This window comes from Helianthus annuus, chromosome 2, assembly GCF_002127325.2.
Source record: "Helianthus annuus cultivar XRQ/B chromosome 2, HanXRQr2.0-SUNRISE, whole genome shotgun sequence".
Lineage (NCBI taxonomy): Eukaryota > Viridiplantae > Streptophyta > Magnoliopsida > Asterales > Asteraceae > Helianthus > Helianthus annuus.
In genome coordinates this window covers 40,257,287-40,272,166 of record NC_035434.2, presented here as the reverse complement: position 1 = coordinate 40,272,166, position 14,880 = coordinate 40,257,287, and the positions used below count along the sequence as shown (strand labels likewise).

Here is a 14,880-nt window from a genome sequence, read left to right as displayed (position 1 = left end):
GTGACACGTGTCAAGACTAGGAGTGGCAAAATGGGTGGGTTAGGTAGGTTTGGGTAATGGATTAGGATGGGCATGGGTTAGAATGGGTTTGGGTTAAAATGGGTTTAGTAAGAAATGGGTTAGAATGGGTTTAGGTCAAGATGGGTTTTTTATCAAGATGTATCTGGGCATGATAAAAAATTTTAAGAAATCCAAAAAGATATAAAAAATCAAAAAAATAATAAAAAATTCTAAAAAATAAAAATAAATTCGAAAAAATCAAAAAAATTGTAAAAAATAAAAAAAATCAAAAAAATTCAAAAAAATCAAAAAATTCTAAAAAATCAAAAAAATTCTAAAAAAATCAAAAAATTCTAAAAAATCAAAAAAATTCCAAAAAATCAAAAAATAATAAAAAAATCCAAAAAATTCTAAAAAAATCCTAAAATAAAAAAAAATTCTAAAAAATCGAAAAATAATAAAAAATCCAAAAAATTGTAAAAAAGCAAAAAAATTCAAAAAAAAAAAAATCTAAAAAATCGGAAAAATTTCCAAAAAAATCAAAAAATTCTAAAAAATCAAAAAAATTATAAAAAATTATAAAAAATAATTTTTTTTTTCTAAAAATCAAAAAATCTAAAAAATAATAAAAAATTCAACAAATCCTAAAAATCCAAAAAATTCTTAAAAATCAAAAAAATTCTAAAAACTCAAAAAAAATCTAAAATATAATAAAAATCCAAAAAATTCAAAAAAATTAAAAAATTTCAAGAAATAGTACTCCCTCCGTCCCATTTTAAATGTCCAAAATTCCACTTTTGGTTGTCCCAATTTAATTGTCATTTCCAAAAATGTAAATATAATTTCTAATTTTGCCCTTACCATTACAAACTTCCAATTTTTGTTGTCCCAATTTAATTGTCATTTCTAAGGACATTATTGTCATTTTACAACCCAAAAAATAAAATACTCAAATATTTCTTAAATTGTGTGAATGTGGGTCCCATGACATCTAAAATGGGACGGAGGGAGTAAAAAATAAAAAAATTCTAAAAAATCAAAAAAAAAAATCAAAGAAATTTTAAGAAGTAAAAAAACTCTAAAAAATCCAAAAAATTCTAAAAAATCTTAAAAATCATTAAATATTCTAAAAAATAAAGAAAAAACCTTAAAAATCCTAAAAACATTTTTTAGTTTTTATTTGATTTTTTTAGAATTTTTTTTATTTTTTGGATTTTTTTGATATTTTATTATTTTTTTTGATTTTTTGGAATTTTTTGGATTTTTTATTATTTTTTTTGATTTTTTAGAATTTTTTGGATTTTTTATTATTATTTTTATTTTTTATTATTTTTTGATTTTTAGAATTTTTTTGATTTTTTATTATTTTTTTATTTTTAGAATTTTTTGGATTTTTTTATTATTTTTTTATTTTTCTAGAATTTTTTGGATTTTTTATTATTTTTTTGATTTTTTATTATTTTTTTGATTTTTTTGAAATTTTTGGATATTATTTTTATTTTTTATTATTTTTTTGATTTTTTAGAATTTTTTTGATTTTTTATTTTTTTTTGGTTTTTTTATTATTTTTTGGATTTTTTTTATTTTTTTGATTTTTTAGAATTTTTTGGATTTTTTATTATTTTTTTTTATTTTTTAGAATTTTTTGGATTTTTTTATTATTTTTTTTGATTTTTTAGTATTTTCTGGATTTTTCCTTATTTTTTTGACTTTTTTATTATTTTTTGGATTTTTATAATTTTTTGGATTTTTATTATTATTTTTTATTTTTTAGAATTTTTTTTTATTTTTCAGATTTTTTGGAAATTTTTTATTATTTTTAAATTTTTTATTATCTTTAAAAATTTTATTATTTGTGAAGCCAACATGTACGAACACTCGAATAGGATGAAAAATCTGATTGTGATGCCCTTTTTGAGTTATCCATGTACCCTGCGTAATACCCATCATAACCCACATATTATTTTAAATAGATATCATATAACCATCCTGACCCATTCTTAATTATTTCTTAACCCATCCTAACCCATTCACATTTTTAAAATGACCCAAAATAACCTAAAAAACCCAAATGGATTTCATTTACCAGGCCTAGTCAAGACTCAAGAGACACACGACTTCTTTTAGGCGAAGTACAGCCCGAAAACATAAATACATAAATTTACAATCAAACCTTATAAGATACACCTGCAATGCATATAGTACAAACACTATTAGCTAACATATGTTACTAATTGATGGTTTATAATATTTATAAATATAAATATAAATTATAAATATAAATATAAATATAAATATAAATATAAATATAAATACATTTCCATATAAAGAAATGTTACAAAACACATAAATCAAATTCAAAAGTCAAAGACCACAATGGGTCAAATACCTACCTATTAAGCCAACGAAGTTTGATTATTGGGGTGGAGTGGGCACGTTAGAATCCGCACCCTTAGCTTTTTTTCTTTTTCTTTCTTTTTTTTTTTTTTTTTTTTTTTTTTTTTTTTTTTTTTGTGAAAGTACCCTTAGCTTTTCTTGTTTACATCAAGTAATTATAGATTCGCTTTGAATCGGTTAAAACTTAATAATGTAGTTAAAGCATTCTTTTAAAATATAACTTTAAATTTAAATAAATATTATTATATATGTACTAAAATATTTCACTTCGATTTTTTTTTTTGAAGGGCAACTTTCGTTCAACACCAAACAAAACGGGCTATCTCTAAGGCGGAGAAAGCCACAAAACAATGGAATTACATTACATCAAAACTAAAAGAATGCCAACCACTTAGATGATGATAATTATGAATGGGCCTTTAATCTAGCACTATTAAGGCGTTTGATAAATTTTTCCTTCTAAATAAAAGTCTCAAGCCACATGTGAAAAAAAAAGGGTATCTATTATATATATTAAAGCAAAACAAGCTTAAGCCACATGGCATGAACTTAAGCTACTAGATGCCACGTGGCAATGTGATACTCATCCTTAATTGATTTTGAGCGGCAATTTGTTTTCTCAATAATAAGCAGCTTCTCAAACACGCTTTTCCTCCATTCTCCTTCATTTAATTGTGAAACCCTCTTCATTATCTCCCTCCAATCAATCCAACCTACCAAAATTATTGAGATCCTTTGTTTCTTCATTTGAATTTCATCTAAAAAAACCCTAATTGATATCTGCTCTGCCGTCTTCTACATTGTCGACTTCTCAGTTTCATCTCTGTCTCTTGATTGTATGTTCCGATGAAAGCCCTGTAAGTCGTCTTTTGAAAGAAGCCATCATAATCTTCCATCAAGTTTTATTCACAGGTACTTGAACTTCTTTGTGTTTTGTTTTGTTTTGTTTAGGGTTTGATTGATTTTGATAATATGGGGTTCATAGTGTCTTTTAGTTTAGATTGATGATGATAACCCTAACTTCGTAAATTTACTTTCTCTGGATCTGTATGATAATATAATAAGGATTAATTTTATTATTAATCATGTGTATATACAAATACCATAACACTAACAGATAATTACAAAAAAAAAATTGATTATATACAAATACCATAACACTAACAGATAATTACAAAAAAAATTGATTATATATTTGATTATGATGGTATTGACACCGAAGAAGACTAGCCTTACACTGGTAGAGAGGGTAGATGTGAAGGTGGGTTTTGTAAGTTTGTTAGTCGGTGGGTTATAGTCGAATTTATAGGTGCACGTCAAGTGTTTGATAATGTCTTTGTTTGAAATTTGAAGGTTCACCAAATTGGTAACTCGAAAGGTTCATGTATTGTTCTTGAATTTGATCACACTTTTTTGATTTTAAATATGAAGAATAAAAATGTGTACATGCAGGTTTTTTTCGACTCATATGCTCTGATCTTTTTTAGGGTGTTTGAACTTGCAGTCATGATAGAAAGCTCTTTCTTCATGTGAGAAGTCAACTGCACTTTTATTTATTGTTTAGGTGACACTATTTCTATTATCTAAATACGGACATAAAACAATTTTCTACTACTGGAGAAATAATTGGAGGCCTTGACATAAAGAGCTACTTGAAAAATTCATTTTATATACGTGAAAGCAGTTTAAAAGCAATTGAATATCATATATACTTATAGTGTTGGGAATTACCGAATCCGAGTCCGTTCACGGTTCAGGGAACATGGGATGGCTAAATAAAGCGATTTGACCATTTCATTTTAAGCCAAAAAGTTAACAAGTAGATTATTTATGATGAATATTTGAAAGTTGAAACTGGTCTTTTTTATACAGGTCAAAACGGGTTATAAACCGACTGACATTCATCCGCCTCACTTACACAAAACCTAACAGTTTGGCGATTTAAATTTCTGATTTTGGCCGATTAGATTATTCAAAACTTTGAATCTATGATGACGGTGTTGTTGGATGATATGGTTTTAGCTGAAGTGGCATGGTTACAAATCCTCAAGGAGCCTAAACTGTACGTTGATCCGAATCTTGATTCGGTGCTCATAGTGCCTGGGATTGCTAAATAACATCTTAATGCTAAAGATGGTGAAACGGGGAAAGAAGAGAGAGTTTGGGTTCGGATTTGGGAAGTTGATCGTGAATTTAGAGATAAACTTTTGTGTAAATTTGATCCTGAATCGGGTAATTTTTTTTTTCTCTGAATTATTGAGTAATTAAGCTATTTTGATTTTTTATTAGGGCTTTTGAATTAGGGATTGCTAGCCAGAACCGAGGTCAATGAGGTATAGTTGTCGGGTCTCTTTTAGGAACATAACCTGTTTGGGCTGTGTCAATTCTGACCTGGTATAACACTCGCCCAGCCACACCTTTTTTGTCAGGTATAATGTTAACATATGTTAGTTTTGCACGGTTTTGTAAAGGTTGTTTGAAAATAGCTGAAAGCTAATATATTTTTTTGTTATTTAACAGAGTTTGAGCTGCTTTTACATCAGTTTATATGTTTAGATATCTGAGCCTATGGTGCTAAGCTTTAAAAAGTAACTTTAGAATTCAAAATGATTGTCCCTATTTGCATGTTGTGATGAGTGGCGTTCGACTGTAGCTGTTCGTACATGTTGTTGAAGCGTCGTTTCCCTCTTTCACTGCCATTGCAGATGGTTTCCCTCTTTCTGGCAGTTTTTATATGGTACCACTTATTACTCATCTTTCACGTGTTTATGTTCAAAGAAAGGTGAGTTTTTGTGAATAATTATATGCATTCACAAGACATCATGTTAGTTTGCAGCCATAGTGTACATTTTCTCTTTCTTTATATGTCTACATATCTAAGCCTACGTTTCTATGGCTTTGAAAAGTGACTTTAGCATCCACTACAACTTTTAGGCTATAATTGATAGTTTGTATGTCTTGGTTCATTGTTGGGTAGATTTGTACGCGTTTTGGTGTGGTGGATGCGAAGGTCATGTCGGTTACACATGGATACTTTTTAATTTATTAAGCTTTTCTCTATAGATAGACTATAAATAAGTGAGTTGCTTCTAAAAACATTGTGTTGGGTCTTTTATCAAAGATGGTGTAGTTAGAATGGTAAGATAGTTTTATTTAAATGTAACAGTTAAGTTTTTGTTGGTATTCAAATACACTACAAATGACTTTTGATTTTTTACCCGTTTGACCCGTTTCATTTCAGCAGTTCTATTTTAAATGACATATGTTTTGCAGTTTGTTGGCACTCTGGATCAAGAACAATGGAAAATAAGAATTTTTTAAGAAACAATATGAAGTTGATGTGAGAGTTGACGGGAAACCAACGAGCGTTTCACAAGATGGCTAATTATAGGATGACGGTGCCAATACATATATACAAGATGCACGTTACATCCGTGCCGAACAAGTGATTGAATGAAGCTACTTCTTGCCGGTAAGAGTTGAACTTAGAAATCATTGTACTATTTGTGTTGTTTATTGATACGTTAAAATTGCTCTAATTTGTTTCTTAAAAAGACATGTTTGGGTTTACACATATGTAAGTAAAGTTTTATATGAACTAATATGAATTTAAATAAGAGTTTAGATATTGAAGTTTATATAAACTTGATGTCAATCAAAAGATGAAAACCATGACCTTTCACTGATCTATTAAAGGTTCGCTGGTATGTAACAGGTTTTTGGAGAGGGAAGTGATCACTCTGTTGGATTTTGGGTTTGTACCGGTTAGGGTCGTTTATTGTCTGTTTGGGACCTGTTTCAACCCTTAGACGTGAAGCCTAAGTTTGGAAAGGCCTAGAACAAAAGTGATGATCTACATGGACTTCCTTCTCTTGACCTTTATATGACTATCTCAATGATGAAGATTGTGGGTCAAAAACAACCACCTTCTTGCTTAACGATGTAGCCGTCTTCGCCATGACGTCGATTTTAACCAATACAGGTATCACTGGAACCTTAATTTGTGTTGTATTCGACTTTTTTACTATATTTTAATTCGAATTTGTTACGGTTATGAACCCATAGCTATTTTAGCTTTGAATTTTAAATTTTCAATAGATTATACAAGAATCACAAAGTATTCAAGAGCCACAGACATGGGAAATTAGTTGTGGAAGATGTTCTCTTGCCAGCAGCTCCATTCAGACTTGACCATGGTTCCCCCTCTGTCCAGGCCACTCATAAAAAATGGGTGCATCATGTGTTGCTGGCACGAACCCGGACTGTTTAGAGTTTTTTAATGAATTGCGGTCGTTGCATATTCACGTATTTCAATTTGTTGTCGTAATCTAATCTATCCGGTTGTCTTTTACTGTGTATAAAATCATAATATTCAACCCCGAAATTCGTGGGTTCTTAGACTATTTTATATCTATAGTACGTTAGTTCGTTGTATTTTCATCGTGAACTTCAGATTTCCATAATAATTCCGTGTCAGAACAAATCTTAACAAATATGGGTTCATGATCACATGGTGATCGTTTGTTTTATAAGGATTATTTCAACAATTTTAACTTATATATTTGTGTGTTAGTCCATCCGCGAAACTCGCGGGATCTTAGGCTAGTAGTTTAATGAAAGAATTGAAAGTGTATAAAAGAGAGAATGAAAACGCTGGTAATCATTGAATTCTCTGCATATTAGTGAAACAAAAATATATTAGTTTAGATTAATTGATACAACTTACTTTTATTAGGAATCATTGATGAACCCAAAGAAGAATTCTCTAAACATTATTTAACTTGTATGAAAAGCATCTTTTGGATTAGTAATTTAGTATATTTTCAGTCTGATACTAGTATCTTTCATATAATTTTACCACTAAACTTTTGTTGGAAATTTTAGTGAAAATAAGTTTTTCACTAAATGTTTTGGACATTAATAATATTTATATATGTGTTGTATAAATAATTATTTATGGTTTGTATTCAAACTATGTCCAAATAGAGCTAAGATGAATGAGATATCGAAGCTTGAAGTTGTATGTTTGGAACAAACGAAGATGAATAAAATAGATTAGTTTTGTCAACTTGTCCCACATAGGTGGGATGACAAAACTCAAAATGGTTTATAAGGAGGACCATTCCTTGTATATTGTTTTCTTAAAGGTAAACACTAGTGGGGACCCTAAAGGGTGCGGAGCACCCTTACCCGTGCACATATGCGCGCATGCCGTGGGCTATAGGCCCTATGTAGTGCACTTTGAACTTCGCACACCGCCTTTGTATTTGTGTCCATGAGCGCGTGGTCAGATACATGGTGGGTCCGCTTATGGCGCACCCTTGGGTGGCGTAGGCGGATGCCATGACATGTCGATGCGGCGCAAGCTTCTTAGGCGCATGGCACACGTCATTGGCTAGGACGGAGAGTGCACGAGTATGGATTGCGCATGATCAGGTGGCGTCCTAGTATGCGTAGTGGCATCCGTGTGATGCGCAGCTCCATATGGCGTGGCATAAGGTCCATGTAGCATGATGCGTGGACTAGTAACTCAGTTCAGGTAACAACTCAGTTCAGGCGCGCGCACAGGTTTGCAGTGGAAACAAAACAGCTGGTTGGACTTGGCCAAACTAGCGGTTTCAACTTGTTTAATTCTGTCATGAATGAATATGACAGTTTCGTTGACCATATGAATTCCATTTAATATAATTAAATCTTGTTTATTACAAGATTTATTGCCTCGTTAATTAGAGAATTAAAGCCAATGAATGTTTCAATTTTGTGAATCTACATATATATATATATATATATATATATATATATATATATATATATATATATATATATATATATATATACTAGCTTAAGACCCCGTGTGTTACACGGGTTGGTAAAAGAAATTTCTTCATTAACATCGTTGACATTAAACATTATACTTTTATACACGTTAAAGCACAAATAAATAAATTAGATTACAATGACAAATTGAAATAGATGAATATGCAACCCCACCTACAAATAGGTTTTTATGTACGCCATGTATAAGTGTGTGTATTTTGTGTGTCATCCATGTGTTTATTCGAGTCCCTGCAAATTTACATGCTCTTAATCTCCATTATTGTTCCAAAACATATTAAACTGGTCAAAGTAATAACCGATCTCAACCCCTTTAAAAATTACAATAAATTTCATTAAAAAATATCTCATAAAAATTACAACATTTTTTGTCCTACACTTTGTGGTCTCAGACTGAGATTTAGGGTTCAAAAGAATTCATCATACATGTATAAATAAATAAATACGTAGTACAAAACAAAGTGACATAGAAAAGCAAGATTAACGTGAACAACTTCAAAGTTAAGATCCTAGATCCCCTAACAGTTGTCACTAATCAAATTTAAATGGAAACACTGAACAAATATGTACTAAAACTGTTAATAACATAGCTATAAAAAAATACATACTTTGAATTAATAAGGACCATGATTTTTTTATCATCTTGTTTGTTAGCACCCATTTCTTCCTTTTCTATATTTGTTTCTGGTGTACGAACCCGCTCTGAAGACCATAATACTCCACCATCTCTCTAAAATTTGAAACAGAACTCTATATCAATCACTTGTAAAAAATAATCACAAAATGTGTATGATAGTAAAAAAAAATTAACTATATGCTTAAGGATTCTTTTTATTTAACTGGTAAGATTAAACCCGCTCTGGAAAAACATTTATAATAAAAACTCGATACGATTTGTCAGCCGGGGATTTGCAACTTGACCTCTTACCGGTCTAGTGTCCAATTTAACCTTTTACCTACCAAAAACAACCTGCAATACCAAGCAAGAAGTAACCTATAATATGAAAACTTGACCTGCCAAGAGGCGGTTCTTCCTTTAAAGTAAATAGTTTTAAGCTCAGAAAATGAAGAATTAAAGTGGAGTGAGACGATTAGTGGGAAGTAGGGTTGTTCATTTTTATCCAAAACTTGAAACCCGACCCGAATTCAAAGCCACCCGAACCCGAATTACGGAATACTCGAAAAACCCGAACCCAAGAAACCCGAACCCGACCAACCCGAACTTTAAATGGTTCGGTTTTCGGGTCACTTTTTCCAGGCCAAAAACCCGAACAACCCGACCCGAAAAACCCGAAACAGGAAACCCGAAAAAAACCCGAACATTTATTGTTTTTTCTTATAAAAGTGTTTAGATTTTGAGTCTTTAATAGATGGAACACTAAGTTTTAGGTTTTTTTAAATATTATAATAGCATATTGTCAATTAATCTTTGAACTTTGATGATATTTATAAAGTAACAATATGAATTTTGATGATATTTTGTAAAAAAAAACATTTATTTTTATTTTACATCTAAACCCGAAAACCGAATAACCCGACCCGAACAAACCCGAACCTGAATAACCCAAACCCGATTAACCCGAACTTTAAATGGGTTGGTTATCGGGTCAATTTTTCCCAGAGAAAACCCGAACAACCCGACCCGAAAAACCCGAAACCCAAAGAAAAAACCCGATGAACACCCCTAGTGGGAAGTAATACCAAATTGCTAATAGAACCATCAAGACGAAGTGTTAACAAAAGGTGAAGCCAAAAGCAATTGTTGATCATTGAATCCACCTATGTTCAAAGCCGACAGTTAACCGATGGTCAACGGAATTAACCGAGCCTCTTGTAAAAAAGTAAAGTAACCCATCCATTAATACCAAAACCTATTGATGAAAACTACAAACACTCATGCTCATCCCTAATAGACAAACAAAACGCCACCTGATAACATATTTCAGTTTTATATCACCCTTCTCATTACACCATGTTCGGTTTAAAAAACGGCATTACTTGAAATGATGGATTTAAAAAGCAAATATTCAATGTAATTGATACTATTTTATTTTCATGGTTCTCGTCGTTCAAGTGGTACTATAAAAAGATATCGAAAACTCTATATCAAAATAAAACTTCATTAGCATAAAAAAAATTACCTATTAGTCATTCCTCTCGTTGCCAGATGATAGAAGTGAATTGAATTCCTTTAATTCTCGAAGGTGATTCAGAGGTTGCTGAAAAGGTGTCCTCAACTTATGATCAGGTAATAAACTTTTAAAATAAAGAACATCAATTAGTAGAAGTTTAGAACAAAGATAATAAGGTTATAATATGATATTATTTCACAAATAATACAATGCCAACTTCTAAAAGGAATATCTTAGAATTGCATATGTTAGAGATATAATTTAAAAACAACAATAAATATACTATCCTCAGAAGATATAGATAAGTATGGAAATCACTAAAGAGCTGCGTTGCCATTAATTCCTAGAGAAAGTTCTTAAAAACAATAATATCTTAATTCAACGTTTTACCAACAAAAGTCCATCCATTAGGGATTTAGGGTCATTCCAGAGTTCAAAGACAGGAATCCATCATTTAGAAAATATTATGTAATATAATCAAACAAAGATTTTCATTAAAAGTTAGCAACTTTAAATCTTGAAGTTGAACTCATTATTCACAAAATACTTCAGGTTGCATCAAAACTGCCTCAAGTGAGTGGTACTCCATATTTAAAGCCAATTTCCACAATTACACTCACTATAAAGCAAGAATGATTGAAAGAGTAAAAGAAAGAGGTTAAATGACGTAAAATGCGAATTCTAACAATGGTACTAAATCATTATCTTAAATAAAATAATACCAGTAAACACCTTAGTTCAAAAACATACTTGCTTACCATATTAATAGACACTTTTCGGAATCGGGTCAACTTGTTTAGAAACCACGACGGGTTGACCGGTTTATAATCATAACCAAACAAATTATTGAATAAATAGCCATCTTATTAATATAATTAATAAGTTGTTTACCTTCTCAGTTCTTGCTCTAATAGCTGAGTGTCACCAATCCTTTTACGCGCGTCAACTCGAATTCGGTGGTTCCAACTCCGATATCAAGATATGCACCTACAACCGCACTATCTATGTCAAATTCAATAAGATTAGATATGAGAGATTGGAGTGAGCAGGTGAAGAGAGACTACGACTAACATCAACAAAACCTAAACAAAAAACTGAAAAAATGCTTAGATTCTTTAAACCTCACATAAACCAAACATCAAATTCCTATCGAGAACAAAAACACATGAAACCCTTTGATAAACCTAAACTAACAAATCCACTCAATCTCTAACCCAAATAACAGAATCTTATCACCGATTTCCACACATACCTTGGAAAAATGCTTTAATCATGTTATTAACACAACAGACACAAATTTCTAAACACCATATGGTAAACCATGAGAAACCCATTATTGCAACAAAATAACAAAGTATGGTGGTTTGAGATATCAATAACCTTTCTTAAAAAAGAGTATGAATTTACGATTGTAAAAAAGAAGTTACAGCCAATCAAGCATGTTACAGCGCCACTTCTCAAGAAGCCTGCCAGGATTTACACCACTATAGAAGCGTCAATTTCTCACATCTATCACAACAAAGCCAATTTTCACTCACTACTGCAGCTGTACCAGAGCAGGCCCACCATTTTCCATTCTAGGTAGGCCCGGGCCCACGGGACCCACTACTAACAAAGATGTTTTTGGACCTTTCTTTTCAAGTCTATCCTTTGAAAAAACATCACTTTCTTTAGTGTTTTTTTCGGTAAGATTTTCCAATTTTGACACATATATGTTTTATTCTTTAGGTAGAGTATTATCTTTCTTTAAACCATTCTCCAAGATCTGACTTCCTTTTGAGATTTTTTATTTCAATAAGATGGTTTTCCCAATTTCCACATCAAAATTCTATTATATTGTAGTAAACTGTATTTAGTAAAAAGGATCATAATGTTCTACCATACCTCCAGAAAGAAAATCATAATTAAAAGAGCATATTGGACCATAGTGTTTATAATTAAGGTGTACCTTTAGTGGCGCAGTTAGATTGCCATCCACATAAAAAAACAATTCTCCATTTTTCTCCATCAAGCCGAATTGCTAATCAGACCTTAATAAAATAACCATACATTTGAGATTTTAATATGTATATACTTACATCACCACTGCCCAATCAGACAGCTTTTTTACTGGTTCATGGCTGTTTTTATCCCGTTAGGCACTTTTGGGCCTTTGGCACCGTGCTCACGTCATGGGTTTTGCTACTCCCTGCCTTCCCTAGGCACGCGCCTTTGATTAGATAAACTGAAACAAAAAAAAAACATACCTTGACGTGTAGTAGAAGCGATGAAATGGAATCTGAACCCGACCAACCCGAACTTTAAATGGTTCGGTTTTCGGGTCACTTTTTCCAGGCCAAAAACCCGAACAACCCGACCCGAAAAACCCAAAACACGAAACCCGAAAAAAAAAACCCGAACATTTATTGTTTTTTTCTTATAAAAGTGTTTAGATTTTGAGTCTTTAATAGATTGAACACTAAGTTTTAGGTTTTTTTAAATATTATAATAGCATATTGTCAATTAGTCTTTGAACTTTGATGATATTTATAAAGTAACAATATGAATTTTGATGATATTTTGTAAAAAAAAAACATTTATTTTTATTTTACATCTAAACCCGAAAACCGAATAACCCGACCCGAACTAACCCGAACCCAAATAACCCAAACCCGATTAACCCGAACTTTAAATGGGTTGGCTATCGGGTCAATTTTTCCCAGAGAAAAACCCGAACAACCCGACCCGAAAAACCCGAAACCCGAAGAAAAAACCCGATGAACACCCCTAGACTGGGAAGTAATACCAAATTGCTAATAGAACCATCAAACCGAACTGTTAACAAAAGGTGAAGCCAAAAGCAATTGTTGATCATTGAATCCACCTATGTTCAAAGCCGATAGTTAACCGATGGTCAACGGAATTAACCGAGCCTCTTGTAAAAAAGTAAAGTAACCCATCCATTAATACCAAAACCTATTGATATGAAAACTACAAACACTCATGCTCATCCCTAATAGACAAACAAAACACCACCTGATAACATATTTCAGTTTTATATCACCCTTCTCATTACACCAGGTTTGGTTTAAAAACGACATTACTTGAAATGATGGATTTAAAAAAGCAAATATTCATTGTAATTGATACTATTTTATTTTCATGGTTCTCGTCGTTCAAGTGGTACTATCAAAAGATATCGAAAACTCTATATCAAAATAAAACTTCATTAGCATAAAAAAAACTAAAAAATTACCTATTAGTCATTCCTCCCATTGCCAGATGATAGAAGTGAATTGAATTCCTTTAATTCTCGAAGGTGATTCAGAGGTTGCTGAAAAGGTGACCTTTAATTCTCGAATCTGACCAATGACCGTTAATTGCTACGATCTGTGTGGTATGCAAAGGAACTTTTCCAATAAAATAATTCAACCATATATTATGTGATATCTTCTTCTTTTTCTGATGCAGAATCAAATGAACTTTGTTTCAGAAACAAAAACAAACATATAACACGAACAGTTCAAGTATTTAAAAATTAAACAACTCTTAGAGATACATATACAAACAAAGATGGACTACTGAATAGAATAATCAATTAATTTGAAGTTACAGAGCCATAAAAAAAAACTTATAATCAGCATTGAAGAGCCCATATATGTTAGATAATTATCCTAATATGAAACGAAATGAGGAAGTTCATGAAATAAACTTATAACAAAATAATCAATGGTGTGTATTGATAATATCTCCAATATAATAATCAAAACACATGAAATTCGAATGAGAAATATTAACACAATTGTGGAAACCCAATACAAAATCAGAAAACGGAATTAAAAGTAAAACCATACCTTTGATGTAAAACAAAAGATGCAAGCTTGTAGTTGTTGCGGGAATTACCTTAAGAAGGAAAACAAAACAGAACAAAGGAAGAACAATCAGGAATGAAAAACACAAACAACCGAAGAATAAGAACAATTACCTTAAGAATTAGAGAATCAGAAGCGACATAGTGAGGTGTAGACTGAAATTTAGGGTTCAAAAGAATTGCAGATTTCCATATCCATTCTCAGTTTGACATAAACGTAGAAGCTTTGAAATAAATATTATGATTTTGTACCTTTGATTGCGAGAAATCCACAACAAACAATCGTAGAATGAGGAGATTATCTTGAAATCCATTGATAAAACCATTTGATTCTTTAACAAGTCGACACTGTTTAAACAATATAAACCCTAATTTCAGATATGGAAATTGAACTTAGAATCAAATCTGAAGAAGAAGAAGAAAAACTACAGAGAAGAAGAGTCTAACCTTGATCTAGAATGTTAGATCCATTGTCTTCGCATAGATTAATTGTCAAAGTAGATTGAAAAGGAAGGGTTTAAACAAAATGGAAAGTCTGGTGAATTGATTGATGGTGAAACGTATCAAGCACTCTTTGATAAAAAAGAGCGATGTAATGAGATAAAGAAGAATAGATGTTTGGCGCCCAGAGTGAATTCTCTTGATTAAGAGGGTGTCCACATCATC

The 14,880-nt window shown here is 31.3% G+C and overlaps 1 long non-coding RNA gene across 1 annotated transcript; it reads left to right on the top strand.

Annotated features, from left to right (window-relative positions):
- The first annotated feature begins 3,025 nt into the window (after positions 1-3,025).
- On the top strand, positions 3,026-6,791 carry LOC110903752. The gene is made up of 5 exons (XR_002572159.2): positions 3,026-3,309; positions 4,270-4,629; positions 5,671-5,869; positions 6,113-6,379; positions 6,496-6,791. It is a non-coding gene; the product is annotated as an uncharacterized LOC110903752 (long non-coding RNA).
- Positions 6,792-14,880: the final 8,089 nt, after the last annotated feature.